At 51.0% G+C, this 17,500-nt stretch overlaps 1 protein-coding gene across 3 annotated transcripts in view; it reads right to left on the bottom strand.

Annotated features, from left to right (window-relative positions):
* LOC127911372 (RNA binding protein fox-1 homolog 3-like) overlaps positions 1 to 17,500 on the bottom strand; it is a 1,085,108-nt gene that overhangs the window by 844,182 nt on the left and 223,426 nt on the right. The gene's annotated exons all lie outside the window — the stretch shown is intronic.

The following is a 17,500-nucleotide window of genomic DNA, read 5'->3' as shown; positions in this document are numbered from 1 at the left end:
CTGTCCTGACCTCGAGCCTGCCTATCCCCTAGTACTGTCCTGACCTCGAGCCTTCCTATCCCCTAGTACTGTCCTGACCTCGAGCCTGCCTATCCCCTAGTACTGTCCTGACCTCGAGCCTGCCTATCCCCTTGTACTGTCCTGACCTCGAGCCTGCCTATACCCTAGTACTGTCCTGACCTCGAGCCTGCCTATCCCCTAGTACTGTCCTGACCTCGAGCCTGCCTATCCCCTGGTACTGTCCTGACCTCGAGCCTGCCTATCCCCTAGTACTGTCCTGACCTCGAGCCTGCCTATCCCCTAGTACTGTCCTGACCTCGAGCCTGCCTATCCCCTAGTACTGTCCTGACCTCGAGCCTGCCTATCCCCTTGTACTGTCCTGACCTCGAGCCTGCCTATTCCCTAGTACTGTCCTGACCTCGAGCCTGCCTATTCCCTTGTACTGTCCTGACCTCGAGCCTGCCTATACCCTAGTACTGTCCTGACCTCGAGCCTGCCTATCCCCTAGTACTGTCCTGACCTCGAGCCTGCCTATCCCCTGGTACTGTCCTGACCTCGAGCCTGCCTATCCCCTAGTACTGTCCTGACCTCGAGCCTGCCTATCCCCTGGTACTGTCCTGACCTCGAGCCTGCCTATCCCCTAGTACTGTCCTGACCTCGAGCCTGCCTATCCCCTTGTACTGTCCTGACCTCGAGCCTGCCTATCCCCTGGTACTGTCCTGACCTCGAGCCTGCCTATCCCCTAGTACTGTCCTGACCTCGAGTCTGCCTATCCCCTAGTACTGTTCTGACCTCAAGCCTGCCTATCCCCTGGTACTGTCCTGACCTCGAGCCTGCCTATTCCCTTGTACTGTCCTGACCTCGAGCCTGCCTATCCCCTTGTACTGTCCTGACCTCGAGCCTGCCTATCCCCTTGTACTGTCCTGACCTCGAGCCTGCCTATCCCCTGGTACTGTCCTGACCTCGAGCCTGCCTATCCCCTGGTACTGTCCTGACCTCGAGCCTGCCTATCCCCTGGTACTGTCCTGACCTCGAGCCTGCCTATTCCCTTGTACTGTCCTGACCTCGAGCCTGCCTATCCCCTTGTACTGTCCTGACCTCGAGCCTGCCTATACCCTTGTACTGTCCTGACCTCGAGCCTGCCTATACCCTTGTACTGTCCTGACCTCGAGCCTGCCTATCCCCTAGTACTGTCCTGACCTCGAGCCTGCCTATTCCCTTGTACTGTCCTGACCTCGAGCCTGCCTATCCCCTTGTACTGTCCTGACCTCGAGCCTGCCTATACCCTTGTACTGTCCTGACCTCGAGCCTGCCTATCCCCTAGTACTGTCCTGACCTCGAGCCTGCCTATCCCCTGGTACTGTCCTGACCTCGAGCCTGCCTATCCCCTAGTACTGTCCTGACCTCGAGCCTGCCTATCCCCTGGTACTGTCCTGACCTCGAGCCTGCCTATCCCCTGGTACTGTCCTGACCTCGAGCCTGCCTATCCCCTTGTACTGTCCTGACCTCGAGCCTGCCTATACCCTTGTACTGTCCTGACCTCGAGCCTGCCTATCCCCTGGTACTGTCCTGACCTCGAGCCTGCCTATCCCCTGGTACTGTCCTGACCTCGAGCCTGCCTATCCCCTGGTACTGTCCTGACCTCGAGCCTGCCTATCCCCTGGTACTGTCCTGACCTCGAGTCTGCCTATCCCCTAGTACTGTCCTGACCTCGAGCCTGCCTATCCCCTGGTACTGTCCTGACCTCGAGCCTGCCTATCCCCTGGTACTGTCCTGACCTCGAGCCTGCCTATCCCCTAGTACTGTCCTGACCTCGAGCCTGCCTATCCCCTGGTACTGTCCTGACCTCGAGCCTGCCTATCCCCTTGTACTGTCCTGACCTCGAGCCTGCCTATCCCCTGGTACTGTCCTGACCTCGAGCCTGCCTATCCCCTGGTACTGTCCTGACCTCGAGCCTGCCTATCCCCTGGTACTGTCCTGACCTCGAGCCTGCCTATCCCCTAGTACTGTCCTGACCTCGAGCCTGCCTATCCCCTGGTACTGTCCTGACCTCGAGCCTGCCTATCCCCTTGTACTGTCCTGACCTCGAGCCTGCCTATCCCCTGGTACTGTCCTGACCTCGAGCCTGCCTATCCCCTGGTACTGTCCTGACCTCGAGCCTGCCTATCCCCTAGTACTGTCCTGACCTCGAGCCTGCCTATCCCCTAGTACTGTCCTGACCTCGAGCCTGCCTATCCCCTAGTACTGTCCTGACCTCGAGCCTGCCTATCCCCTAGTACTGTCCTGACCTCGAGCCTGCCTATCCCCTTGTACTGTCCTGACCTCGAGCCTGCCTATCCCCTAGTACTGTCCTGACCTCGAGCCTGCCTATACCCTTGTACTGTCCTGACCTCGAGCCTGCCTATCCCCTAGTACTGTCCTGACCTCGAGCCTGCCTATCCCCTAGTACTGTCCTGACCTCGAGCCTGCCTATACCCTAGTACTGTCCTGACCTCGAGCCTGCCTATACCCTTGTACTGTCCTGACCTCGAGCCTGCCTATCCCCTAGTACTGTCCTGACCTCGAGCCTGCCTATCCCCTAGTACTGTCCTGACCTCGAGCCTGCCTATACCCTAGTACTGTCCTGACCTCGAGCCTGCCTATCCCCTAGTACTGTCCTGACCTCGAGCCTGCCTATCCCCTAGTACTGTCCTGACCTCGAGCCTGCCTATCCCCTTGTACTGTCCTGACCTCGAGCCTGCCTATACCCTTGTACTGTCCTGACCTCGAGCCTGCCTATCCCCTAGTACTGTCCTGACCTCGAGCCTGCCTATCCCCTAGTACTGTCCTGACCTCGAGCCTGCCTATACCCTAGTACTGTCCTGACCTCGAGCCTGCCTATCCCCTTGTACTGTCCTGACCTCGAGCCTGCCTATACCCTAGTACTGTCCTGACCTCGAGCCTGCCTATCCCCTAGTACTGTCCTGACCTCGAGCCTGCCTATCCCCTAGTACTGTCCTGACCTCGAGCCTGCCTATCCCCTAGTACTGTCCTGACCTCGAGCCTGCCTATCCCCTAGTACTGTCCTGACCTCGAGCCTGCCTATCCCCTAGTACTGTCCTGACCTCGAGCCTGCCTATCCCCTAGTACTGTCCTGACCTCGAGCCTGCCTATCCCCTAGTACTGTCCTGACCTCGAGCCTGCCTATCCCCTAGTACTGTCCTGACCTCGAGCCTGCCTATCCCCTTGTACTGTCCTGACCTCGAGCCTGCCTATACCCTTGTACTGTCCTGACCTCGAGCCTGCCTATCCCCTAGTACTGTTCTGACCTCGAGCCTGCCTATCCCCTAGTACTGTCCTGACCTCGAGCCTGCCTATACCCTAGTACTGTCCTGACCTCGAGCTTGCCTATACCCTTGTACTGTCCTGACCTCGAGCCTGCCTATCCCCTAGTACTGTCCTGACCTCGAGCCTGCCTATCCCCTAGTACTGTCCTGACCTCGAGCCTGCCTATCCCCTGGTACTGTCCTGACCTCGAGCCTGCCTATCCCCTGGTACTGTCCTGACCTCGAGCCTGCCTATCCCCTGGTACTGTCCTGACCTCGAGCCTGCCTATCCCCTAGTACTGTCCTGACCTCGAGCCTGCCTATCCCCTAGTACTGTCCTGACCTCGAGCCTGCCTATCCCCTTGTACTGTCCTGACCTCGAGCCTGCCTATACCCTTGTACTGTCCTGACCTCGAGCCTGCCTATCCCCTAGTACTGTCCTGACCTCGAGCCTGCCTATCCCCTAGTACTGTCCTGACCTCGAGCCTGCCTATCCCCTGGTAATGTCCTGACCTCGAGCCTGCCTATCCCCTAGTACTGTCCTGACCTCAAGCCTGCCTATCCCCTTGTACTGTCCTGACCTCGAGCCTGCCTATCCCCTGGTAATGTCCTGACCTCGAGCCTGCCTATCCCCTAGTACTGTCCTGACCTCGAGCCTGCCTATCCCCTAGTACTGTCCTGACCTCGAGCCTGCCTATCCCCTAGTACTGTCCTGACCTCGAGCCTGCCTATCCCCTAGTACTGTCCTGACCTCGAGCCTGCCTATCCCCTGGTACTGTCCTGACCTCGAGCCTGCCTATCCCCTAGTACTGTCCTGACCTCGAGCCTGCCTATCCCCTAGTACTGTCCTGACCTCGAGCCTGCCTATCCCCTAGTACTGTCCTGACCTCGAGCCTGCCTATCCCCTAGTACTGTCCTGACCTCGAGCCTGCCTATACCCTTGTACTGTCCTGACCTCGAGCCTGCCTATCCCCTGGTACTGTCCTGACCTCGAGCCTGCCTATCCCCTAGTACTGTCCTGACCTCGAGCCTGCCTATCCCCTAGTACTGTCCTGACCTCGAGCCTGCCTATACCCTAGTACTGTCCTGACCTCGAGCCTGCCTATCCCCTAGTACTGTCCTGACCTCGAGCCTGCCTATCCCCTAGTACTGTCCTGACCTCGAGCCTGCCTATCCCCTTGTACTGTCCTGACCTCGAGCCTGCCTATACCCTTGTACTGTCCTGACCTCGAGCCTGCCTATCCCCTAGTACTGTCCTGACCTCGAGCCTGCCTATCCCCTAGTACTGTCCTGACCTCGAGCCTGCCTATACCCTAGTACTGTCCTGACCTCGAGCCTGCCTATCCCCTTGTACTGTCCTGACCTCGAGCCTGCCTATACCCTAGTACTGTCCTGACCTCGAGCCTGCCTATCCCCTAGTACTGTCCTGACCTCGAGCCTGCCTATCCCCTAGTACTGTCCTGACCTCGAGCCTGCCTATCCCCTAGTACTGTCCTGACCTCGAGCCTGCCTATCCCCTAGTACTGTCCTGACCTCGAGCCTGCCTATCCCCTAGTACTGTCCTGACCTCTCGAGCCTGCCTATCCCCTAGTACTGTCCTGACCTCGAGCCTGCCTATCCCCTAGTACTGTCCTGACCTCGAGCCTGCCTATCCCCTAGTACTGTCCTGACCTCGAGCCTGCCTATCCCCTTGTACTGTCCTGACCTCGAGCCTGCCTATACCCTTGTACTGTCCTGACCTCGAGCCTGCCTATCCCCTAGTACTGTTCTGACCTCGAGCCTGCCTATCCCCTAGTACTGTCCTGACCTCGAGCCTGCCTATACCCTAGTACTGTCCTGACCTCGAGCTTGCCTATACCCTTGTACTGTCCTGACCTCGAGCCTGCCTATCCCCTAGTACTGTCCTGACCTCGAGCCTGCCTATCCCTAGTACTGTCCTGACCTCGAGCCTGCCTATCCCCTGGTACTGTCCTGACCTCGAGCCTGCCTATCCCCTGGTACTGTCCTGACCTCGAGCCTGCCTATCCCCTGGTACTGTCCTGACCTCGAGCCTGCCTATCCCCTAGTACTTTGTCCTGACCTCGAGCCTGCCTATCCCCTAGTACTGTCCTGACCTCGAGCCTGCCTATCCCCTTGTACTGTCCTGACCTCGAGCCTGCCTATACCCTTGTACTGTCCTGACCTCGAGCCTGCCTATCCCCTAGTACTGTCCTGACCTCGAGCCTGCCTATCCCCTAGTACTGTCCTGACCTCGAGCCTGCCTATCCCCTGGTAATGTCCTGACCTCGAGCCTGCCTATCCCCTAGTACTGTCCTGACCTCAAGCCTGCCTATCCCCTTGTACTGTCCTGACCTCGAGCCTGCCTATCCCCTGGTAATGTCCTGACCTCGAGCCTGCCTATCCCCTAGTACTGTCCTGACCTCGAGCCTGCCTATCCCCTAGTACTGTCCTGACCTCGAGCCTGCCTATCCCCTAGTACTGTCCTGACCTCGAGCCTGCCTATCCCCTAGTACTGTCCTGACCTCGAGCCTGCCTATCCCCTGGTACTGTCCTGACCTCGAGCCTGCCTATCCCTAGTACTGTCCTGACCTCGAGCCTGCCTATCCCCTAGTACTGTCCTGACCTCGAGCCTGCCTATCCCCTAGTACTGTCCTGACCTCGAGCCTGCCTATCCCCTAGTACTGTCCTGACCTCGAGCCTGCCTATACCCTTGTACTGTCCTGACCTCGAGCCTGCCTATCCCCTGGTACTGTCCTGACCTCGAGCCTGCCTATCCCCTAGTACTGTCCTGACCTCGAGCCTGCCTATCCCCTAGTACTGTCCTGACCTCGAGCCTGCCTATCCCCTTGTACTGTCCTGACCTCGAGCCTGCCTATTCCCTAGTACTGTCCTGACCTCGAGCCTGCCTATTCCCTAGTACTGTCCTGACCTCGAGCCTGCCTATCCCCTGTACTGTCCTGACCTCGAGCCTGCCTATCCCCTAGTACTGTCCTGACCTCGAGCCTGCCTATCCCCTAGTACTGTCCTGACCTCGAGCCTGCCTATCCCCTAGTACTGTCCTGACCTCGAGCCTGCCTATCCCCTAGTACTGTCCTGACCTCGAGCCTGCCTATCCCCTAGTACTGTCCTGACCTCGAGCCTGTCTATCCCCTAGTACTGTCCTGACCTCGAGCCTGCCTATCCCCTGGTACTGTCCTGACCTCGAGCCTGCCTATCCCCTAGTACTGTCCTGACCTCGAGCCTGCCTATTCCCTAGTACTGTCCTGACCTCGAGCCTGCCTATCCCCTGGTACTGTCCTGACCTCGAGCCTGCCTGACCACTCTGCCTGTCCTGACCTCGAGCCTGCCTATCCCCTAGTACTGTCCTGACCTCGAGCCTGCCTATCCCCTGGTACTGTCCTGACCTCGAGCCTGCCTATCCCCTAGTACTTCTGTGAGCAGGCCTTTCTAATCGACCTGGCCCGTGTATCCTGGAAGGACATTGACCTCATCCCGTCAGTTGAGGATGCCTGGTCATTCTTTAAAAGTAACTTCCTCACCATTTTAGATAAGCATGCTCCGTTCAAAAAATGCAGAACCAAGAACAGATACAGCCCTTGGTTCACTCCAGACCTGACTGCCCTCGACCAGCACAAAAACATCCTGTGGCGGACTGCAATAGCATCGAATAGCCCCCGTGATATGCAACTGTTCAGGGAAGTCAGGAACCAATACACGCAGTCAGTCAGGAAAGCTAAGGCCAGCTTCTTCAGGCAGAAGTTTGCATCCTGTAACTCCAACTCCAAAAGTTCTGGGACACTGTGAAGTCCATGGAGAACAAGAGCACCTCCTCCCAGCTGCCCACTGCACTGAGGCTAGGAAACACGGTCTCCACCGATAAATCCATGATTATCGAAAACTTCAATAAGCACTTCTCAACGGCTGGCCATGCCTTCCGCCTGGCTACTCCAACCTCGGCCAACAGCTCCGCCCCCCGTAGTTCCTCACCCAAGCCTCTCCAGGTTCTCCTTTACCCAAATCCAGATAGCAGATGTTCTGAAAGAGCTGCAAAACCTGGACCTGTACAAATCAGCTGGGCTTGATAATCTGGACCCGCTATTTCTGAAACTATCTGCCGCCATTGTCGCAACCCCTATTACCAGCCTGTTCAACCTCTCTTTCATATCGTCTGAGATCCCCAAGGATTGGAAAGCTGCCGCAGTCATCCCCCTCTTCAAAGGGGGAGACACCCTGGACCCAAACTGCTATAGACCTATATCCATCCTGCCCTGCCTATCTAAGGTCTTTGAAAGCCAAGTCAACAAACAGGTCACTGACCATCTCGAATCCCACCGTACCTTCTCCGCTGTGCAATCTGGTTTCCGAGCCGGTCACGGGTGCACCTCAGCCACACTCAAGGTACTAAATGATATCATAACCGCCATCGATAAAAGACAGTACTGTGCAGCCGTCTTCATCGACCTCGCCAAGGCTTTCGACTCTGTCAATCACCAAATTCTTATCGGCAGACTCAACAGCCTCGGTTTTCGGATGACTGCCTTGCCTGGTTCACCAATTACTTTGCAGACAGAGTTCAGTGTGTCAAATCGGAGGGCATGCTGTCCGGTCCTCTGGCAGTCTCTATGGGGTGCCACAGGGTTCAATTCTCGGGCCGACTCTTTTCTCTGTATATATCAATGATGTTGCTCTTGCTGCGGGCGATTCCCTGATCCACCTCTACGCAGACGACACCATTCTATATACTTTCGGCCCGTCATTGGACACTGTGCTATCCAACCTCCAAACGAGCTTCAATGCCATACAGCACTCCTTCCGTGGCCTCCAACTGCTCCTAAACGCGAGTAAAACCAAATGCATGCTTTTCAACCGATCGCTGCCTGCACCCGCATGCCCGACTAGCATCACCACCCTGGATGGTTCCAACCTTGAATATGTGGACATCTATAAGTACCTAGGTGTCTGGCTAGACTGCAAACTCTCCTTCCAGACTCACATCAAACATCTCCAATCAAAAATCAAATCCAGAGTCGGCTTTCTATTCCGCAACAAAGCCTCCTTCACTCACGCTGCCAAGCTTACCCTAGTAAAACTGACTATCCTACCGATCCTCGACTTCGGCGATGTCATCTACAAAATGGCTTCCAACACTCTACTCAGCAAACTGGATGCAGTCTATCACAGTGCCATCCGTTTTGTCACTAAAGCACCTTATACCACCCACCACTGCGACTTGTATGCTCTAGTCGGCTGGCCCTCACTACATATTCGTCGCCAGACCCACTGGCTCCAGGTCATCTACAAGTCCATGCTAGGTAAAGCTCCGCCTTATCTCAGTTCACTGGTCACGATGGCAACACCCATCCGTAGCACGCGCTCCAGCAGGTGTATCTCACTGATCATCCCTAAAGCCAACACCTCATTTGGCCGCCTTTCGTTCCAGTACTCTGCTGCCTGTGACTGGAACGAATTGCAAAAATCGCTGAAGTTGGAGACTTTTATCTCCCTCACCAACTTCAAACATCAGCTATCCGAGCAGCTAACCGATCGCTGCAGCTGTACATAGTCTATTGGTAAATAGCTCACCCTTTTCACCTACCTCATTCCCATACTGTTTTTATACTGTTTTTATTTATTTACTTTTCTGCTCTTTTGCACACCAATATCTCTACCTGTACATGCCCATCTGATCATTTATCACCAGTGTTAATCTGCAAAATTGTATTATTCGCCTACCTCCTCATGCCTTTTGCACACATTGTATATAGACTGCCCATTTTTTTTCTACTGTGTTATTGACTTGCTAAATTGTTTACTCCATGTGTAACTCTGTGTTGTCTGTTCACACTGCTATGCTTTATCTTGGCCAGGTCGCAGTTGCAAATGAGAACTTGTTCTCAACTAGCCTACCTGGTTAAATAAAGGTGAAATAAAAAAAAATAAAATAAAACTGTCCTGACCTCGAGCCTGCCTATACCCTAGTACTGTCCTGACCTCGAGCCTGCCTATACCCTAGTACTGTCCTGACCTCGAGCCTGCCTATCCCCTAGTACTGTCCTGACCTCGAGCCTGCCTATACCCTAGTACTGTCCTGACCTCGAGCCTGCCTATCCCCTAGTACTGTCCTGACCTCGAGCCTGCCTATACCCTAGTACTGTCCTGACCTCGAGCCTGCCTATACCCTAGTACTGTCCTGACCTCGAGCCTGCCTATCCCCTAGTACTGTCCTGACCTCGAGCCTGCCTATCCCCTAGTACTGTCCTGACCTCGAGCCTGCCTATACCCTAGTACTGTCCTGACCTCGAGCCTGCCTATCCCCTGGTACTGTCCTGACCTCGAGCCTGCCTGACCACTCTGCCTGTCCTGACCTCAAGCCTGCCTATCCCCTAGTACTGTCCTGACCTCGAGCCTGCCTGACCACTCTGCCTGTCCTGACCTCAAGCCTGCCTATCCCCTAGTACTGTCCTGACCTCAAGCCTGCCTATCCCCTGGTACTGTCCTGACCTCGAGCCTGCCTATCCCCTGGTACTGTCCTGACCTCGAGTCTGCCTATCCCCTAGTACTGTCCTGACCTCGAGCCTGCCTATTCCCTAGTACTGTCCTGACCTCGAGCCTGCCTATCCCCTGGTACTGTCCTGACCTCGAGCCTGCCTATCCCCTAGTACTGTCCTGACCTCGAGCCTGCCTATCCCCTAGTACTGTCCTGACCTCGAGCCTGCCTATCCCCTAGTACTGTCCTGACCTCAAGCCTGCCTATCCCCTAGTACTGTCCTGACCTCGAGCCTGCCTATCCCCTAGTACTGTCCTGACCTCGAGCCTGCCTATCCCCTAGTACTGTCCTGACCTCGAGCCTGCCTATTCCCTAGTACTGTCCTGACCTCGAGCCTGCCTATTCCCTAGTACTGTCCTGACCTCGAGCCTGCCTATCCCCTGGTACTGTCCTGACCTCGAGCCTGCCTATCCCCTAGTACTGTCCTGACCTCGAGCCTGCCTATCCCCTAGTACTGTCCTGACCTCGAGCCTGCCTATCCCCTAGTACTGTCCTGACCTCAAGCCTGCCTATCCCCTAGTACTGTCCTGACCTCGAGCCTGCCTATCCCCTAGTACTGTCCTGACCTCGAGCCTGCCTATCCCCTAGTACTGTCCTGACCTCGAGCCTCCCTATCCCCTAGTACTGTCCTGACCTCAAGCCTGCCTATCCCCTAGTACTGTCCTGACCTCGAGCCTGCCTATCCCCTGGTACTGTCCTGACCTCGAGCCTGCCTATCCCCTGGTACTGACCTGACCTCGAGCCTGCCTATCCCCTGGTACTGTCCTGACCTCGAGCCTGCCTATCCCCTAGTACTGTCCTGACCTCGAGCCTGCCTATCCCCTGGTACTGTTTGGACTCTGACCTGGTTTATGAACTCTCGCCTGTCCCTGACCTGCCGTTTGCCTAGCTCTTTTGATATAATAAATATCGGAGCTCAACCATCTGCCTCCTGTGTCTGCATTGGGGTCTCACCTTGTGCCCTTATAGGTTGAGAAAATGCCAAGAGTGTGCAAAGCTGTAATCAAGGCAAAGGGTGGCTACTTTGAAGAATCTCAAATATAAAATATATTTTGATTTGCTTACACATGATTCCATATGTGTTGTTTCATAGTGTTGATCTGTCACTATTATTCTGAAATGTAGAAAATAGTTTTAAAAATATATGTATAATTGAATTAGTAAGCGTCCAAACTTTTGACTGGTACTGTACGTTTCAGAATGCAGTAGATAGATGAATGATCTTAGAGATGAATCTCTAGTGACTTCAACAGAGGAAGACTTCAAATCCAAGTGTATCCTGCAGTAGTTTCCTTTAACACTGAGCATCTTGAGGCTTCTCCTCCCACAAATCCTTTGCTTCACTCATTTTCTCTCTCTCATATCTCTTTCTCTCTCTTTTTCAGCTTCACAGAGTACTTTCTCTCCCATCTCTTTCTCGCTTTCCTTCTCAGCATAAAATACAGAAGCACTTCACGGTAAAAGACAGAAACGGAGTTAACTCTTTGACAAAGATTTATTTTCACTTTGTATCGAGTAAAAAAAAGAAATGCTTTGACATATTTTCGAGCCGGTCAAACGGGGTGTTAGCGACACTCTGTGTGAGACTATATAATCTGTGTGATGAAATAAGCGTTCAACTCCTCAGGTCTGGGAAATGTGAGATGAAACTACCTGCTGACAGTCCAGCAGATTTATTCCCTTCATCCACTTGTAGAAAAAAGAATGACAAGAGGAAATAAACAACAATCTTAAAGAGTGATAGCTAGCCGTCCATTTCCAAAATGAAGAGCGTCCCCCTGTAAATCACTCGCGGGTTAATAAAGTTGTCATCTGTTTGATTTTCCAGAAAAAAAAGAGGTGAAAGAGGTGAACAGCTAGAGATACATACACTACATGACCAAAAGTATGTGGACAACTGCTCGATTTTATACACCTGTCAGCAACGGGTGTGGCTGAAACAGCCAAATCCATTCAGTTGAAGGGGTGTCCACATACTTTGTATATATAGTGTATGACACAGTCTCCTAATTTCCTTTCTTTATTTTTGTGTCGGGGGGGGGGTATTCTTGGCAGCTGGTTATAAAGTACCAATATTTTGACTTCCTAGGGGTTGTAAGGAGGCCCTGTTCACTCATGTCTTCCGGCACTATGGGGACATAGTCTCTGATAGGTTCCTCAGTTCACGTCCAGGGTCTGGAGATCATTCATGGAACATCTGGGGGTCTCGGTCAGCCTCACCTCAGGTTTCCACCCCGAGAGTAACGGGCAGGTGGAGAGAGTTAACCAGGATGTGGGTAGGTTTCTGAGGTCATATTTCCAGGACCGGCCGGCGTTCATCCCCTGGGCAGCGATGGCCCAAAACTCACTCCGCCACTCCTCCACTAACCTCTCTCCTTTCCAGTGCGTACTGGGGTATCAGCTGGATCTGGCACCGTGGCATCAGAGCCAGATTGAAGCTCCTGCGGTGGACGAATGGTTCAAGCGCTCAGAGGAGACCTGGGACGCCACCCATGTGCACCTACAACGGGTCGTGAGGAGGCAAAAAGAGGGCGCTGACCGCCACCGCAGCAAGTCTCTCTCTCTCTCTCTCTCTCTCTCTTCAGCATACCTGAAGTGGCTGACAAACAGACAGATGTACGTACAGATGGACAGACCAGACAGACAGAGACGTGGTGACACACAAATCACACACGTCACCCGTCACAACCTGTCACAACCTGATGACAGAGTCCCAGTCGTGTGTCATCCTCTGGCAAGCCTGCTCACAGGATACACACCTCATACCCTGTCTCCTTAAATCACACACACACACACACACACACACACAAACACACACACAAACATACGTACACACACACACAAACATACGTACACACACACACTCTTAATCACGCAAACAAACTAAAACATGCACACTCAGACACCGGTGATTGGCCATTTATTGGAGCAAGTGACTGTGTTGTCAAGCATTACCACATTTCCTTTTCTTATTCATGTGATTGTTATTTTCTCTCCTCTTTCCTCTCAATCTCCCAGCAATTAAAATCAATCAGGAATCGGATTGGCCTGTCTCTGAGGAGCCAATACAAGATGGCTGCCTGACAGAGGGCAAGAGAGAGTTCTACGTACCAAATTGCATTCTATTCCCTATATAGTGCACCACTTTTGTCCAAGGACCATAGGAGTAGTGCACGATGTAGGGGAAAGGATGCCATTTGGGGGAGAGATGGCATCACATCAGTATTCATGGACAACATGCATCCATCTACATGTCCCTTCAATCCACCAGGAGAGAGAGTGAGAGAGAGAGAGGCCCACCTCTGCTACCTGTGTGGCTGAATGACAAGCACCCTATCAGGGCTAGGTGATGGACAGCTTTTTGCTGATCCGTCTTCTTCTTTTCTCACGTTGGTGTTGGTTCTCACTTCAAAGCACACACATTCACAACACACACATTCACAACACACACATTCACAACACACACATTCACAACACACACATTCACAACACACACATTCACAACACACACATTCACAGCACACACATTCACAGCACACACATTCACAGCACACACATTCACAACACACACATTCACAACACACACATTCACAGCACACACATTCACAGCACACACATTCACAACACACACATTCACAACACACACATTCACAACACACACATTCACAGCACACACATTCACAGCACACACATTCACAGCACACACATTCACAACACACACATTCACAGCACACACATTCACAACACACACATTCACAACACACACATTCACAACACACACATTCACAGCACACACATTCACAGCACACACATTCACAGCACACACATTCACAACACACACATTCACAACACACACATTCACAACACACACATTCACAGCACACACATTCACAGCACACACATTCACAACACACACATTCACAACACACACATTCACAACACACACATTCACAGCACACACATTCACAGCACACACATTCACAGCACACACATTCACAGCACACACATTCACAGCACACACATTCACAACACACACATTCACAGCACACACATTCACAGCACACACATTCACAGCACACACATTCACAGCACACACATTCACAACACACACATTCACAACACACACTGTGACAAGAGATGAAAAGAATCTGCCCACTCCATCAAGCAATGGGGACAACAACACAGGGCATTCACGGGATCTCATGGAACCACGGACCGCACCTGCAGAAACTGGACAACAGGGAGAAGCAGAGGAGATACCTATCATAGACTTCTCCCAGCTGACGCTTGACATACCACCTACGCCACCTCCAGTGGTAGAAACAACCAGCTAGTATGATTGAGTAGAATCAGCCAACAGTAACACGGAAGCAGCAATGTGAGAGTCAGTAGTGCATGACCTTAAAAGGTAATAATAGGAAGCTTCCGTTTAACACACAGGCCTAAGATTACGTAGGTCTACAGCCCCAGTGGGAACTTCCCCTTTAAAAATATATATAAAGAGAACAGAGATCATAAGACAGTATGATCCTCGTTAACATGTGAGACAGACTTCATATGGAGGATCATCACAGGTGAATTTACTATTGCACTATACGCTTTTTGTTAGACTATAACAATATTAGAAAATTTGATTATTTTGTCTATGTACTTATTGGATCACTATCTGAATATACTTGGTTGAACTTGGTGACCCCGAGACTGAGTCTAAGAAAAACAGAGGTCTAACCACCTCTTGAATACAGACAAAGTGGCGGTCACTCAGTGAGACATCAGGTACAGATGTGATTGGCAATACAAGGAAACAGCAAAATACCAGTTACAATATATTGAGTCTATACACAGAGTTGTAAGTGTATTAAGATATTAGAATTGGGAATCTAGCGCCGTAGCTGCGAGAATACCGATTACGGGAAAGTGACCAAGGGGCTGAGCATTTAAGGTAATTTAACTATTTTTGCTACTTAGTCAATATTGTTAGAAGTGTTAACGCATTTAAAGTTTTGTAATATTATCTGGCATAGCTTAAAGCATTAAGGATTGATTGAGCATTATTGTTGTGCTGAGAAACTGTAGAACCATTGAATTGTAATGATGTGTATAAGACAAAAAACAGAGTGACTTAATAAAAGCTTGAAACTTTGACAACTAGGCCAGATTAACGATCTGGAGAGCAAACGCCTTTGACACTCTCACTGAACAGAAAGTGACCCTGGTTATAGGTTAAAGTGATTGCACTAAAGAATATTTCATTGTGTGGACAATAATATATTTTTAAGGAAGTCAAAACATATGCCAATACTAGTTTCCGAGTGACTACTAGCTGACGAGCATAATAACTACTAGGAGTTGTTATTAGGTATTGATATATACATGGGTAAAGATAACTTGAGGGTAAGGAAATATAGGAGGAACCCATAACGCTTAATAATATTTAAATAGGAGTATATCTATCCAAGGCCTCATACTAGACCGGACAATAAGGGAGTGACAACGTGAACGAAGGAACAAACCCAACTCACGCGAAGGGCCATTACGAATAAATAGAAGGGTTGGTAGGGCCGCACGGCAAGGCCCTTGTTACACCGCAGTAACTAAAGTCCCAAAGTACTCTGCCCAGCCAGAGGACGGGGTAGAGGCTTTTGCTGCAGGCATTGGGCAAAAGTCAGCACCGTGACAACACATTCACAACACACACATTCACAACACACACATTCACAGCACACACATTCACAACACACACATTCACAACACACACATTCACAGCACACACATTCACAGCACACACATTCACAGCACACACATTCACAGCACACACACATTCACAGCACACACATTCACAGCACACACATTCACAACACACACATTCACAGCACACACACATTCACAACACACACATTCACAACGTACACATTTACAACACACACACACACATTCACAACACACACATTCACAACACACACACATTCACAACACACACACATTCACAACGTACACATTCACAACACACACACATTCACAACACACACATTCACAACACACACACATTTCAGTCTGAAATTCAATCCCCCACGCATCAACTCCTACACACACACATCTATATATAAACACAAACACACACACACACACACGCCGATGCTATATTGCTATTGATCAACAGCTGCTATCAGACATCGAGAGGCATGTTGCTCCCTGTGAGAGCTCAAAAAGAGAACATTCCACTATATCATATAAAAAAACATGAGAAAACGCACAGGGAACCTCTTCGGAAAAGCAGACTAGAATCAGCAACCCATACTGATAGGATGGCAGGGGTAGAGTCCAAAATGGCACCCTATTTATGATAGTGCACTACTTTTGACCAAGTGTCTGGTCAAAAGTAGTGCGCTTTGTAGGGTATAGGGTGCCATATGGATAGAATTGTCGTGATAGGACAGATGAACCCACTGGAGGTAGAATGTATTACTGTAGTTATACTCTGTACTGGGGCGCCAGGGTAGCCTAGTGGTTAGAGACTAGTAACCGAAAGGTTGCAAGTTCGAATCCCCTAACCTGACATGGTACAAATCTGTCATTCTACCCCTGAACAGGCAGTTAACCCACTGTTCCTAGGCCGTCATTGAAAATAAGAATTTGTTCTTAACTGACTTGCCTAGTCAAATTAAATAAAAAATAAAAAACTGCTGTATTACTGTAGTTATACTCTGTACTGCTTTATTACTGTAGTTATACTCTGTACTGTCGTATTACTGTAGTTATACTCTGTACTGTCGTATTACTGTAGTAATACTATGTACTGCTTTATTACTGTAGTTATACTATGTACTTTCATATTACTGTAGTTATACTCTGTACTGTCGTATTACTGTAGTTATACTATGTATTGCCTTATTACTGTAGTTATACTATGTACTGTCGTATTACTGTAGTTATACTATGTACTTTCATATTACTGTAGTTATACTATGTACTGTCGTATTACTGTAGTTATACTATGTACTGTCGTATTACTGTAGTTATACTCTGTACTGTCGTATTACTGTAGTTATACTATGTATTGCCATATTCCCTCTCTCACTCTCTCCCCTCCTTCTCTCCCTATGTCCTTCTCTCCCTGCACCCCTCTCTCCCTGCCACCCTCCATCCCTCTCTGTCTCTCCTTTCACTTCTTATACATCCTTGCCCTTGGGAGTCTTTGCTCTTGTGTTTCCTCTGGCCCTCAAGCTGGGACTGGGATTAGAGTACGTGTGTGTAGGTGCCTCCTCCCTGGGCGTGGGAGTAGACGAGTGTGTCCCCCTGCTGGGGGTGGGATAGCCCTTGGTGGGAAACTAACCCTCATGCCCCTTGGACATGATGGTGACTTGGTAACCCACGGAGACAGACACTCGAGCACGACTTGGAATCTTTGTGCTCCACAGCCATTCCGGAATACTTATGTTGCTAGGTTATATGCTCTGCTCTGTGAGGGGGGGAAATGGAATAGGTAATGGAAAAGGTATTCTGACCAGAATGTGGACGTGAGACTTGTATTAGATTTATGCACAGTATATATTCATAGGTTTGATTCATAGCAAAGTAGACTACAAACAAACAATATATATATATATATTATGTATAGTTTGCGTGAATACATTCAACACAATAAAGT

The sequence above is a fragment of the Oncorhynchus keta genome, chromosome 24, assembly GCF_023373465.1.
Source record: "Oncorhynchus keta strain PuntledgeMale-10-30-2019 chromosome 24, Oket_V2, whole genome shotgun sequence".
Taxonomy (NCBI): Eukaryota; Metazoa; Chordata; class Actinopteri; order Salmoniformes; family Salmonidae; genus Oncorhynchus; species Oncorhynchus keta.
The sequence above is the reverse complement of the archived record's forward strand: the minus strand, read 5'-3'. Positions and strand labels throughout refer to the sequence as shown.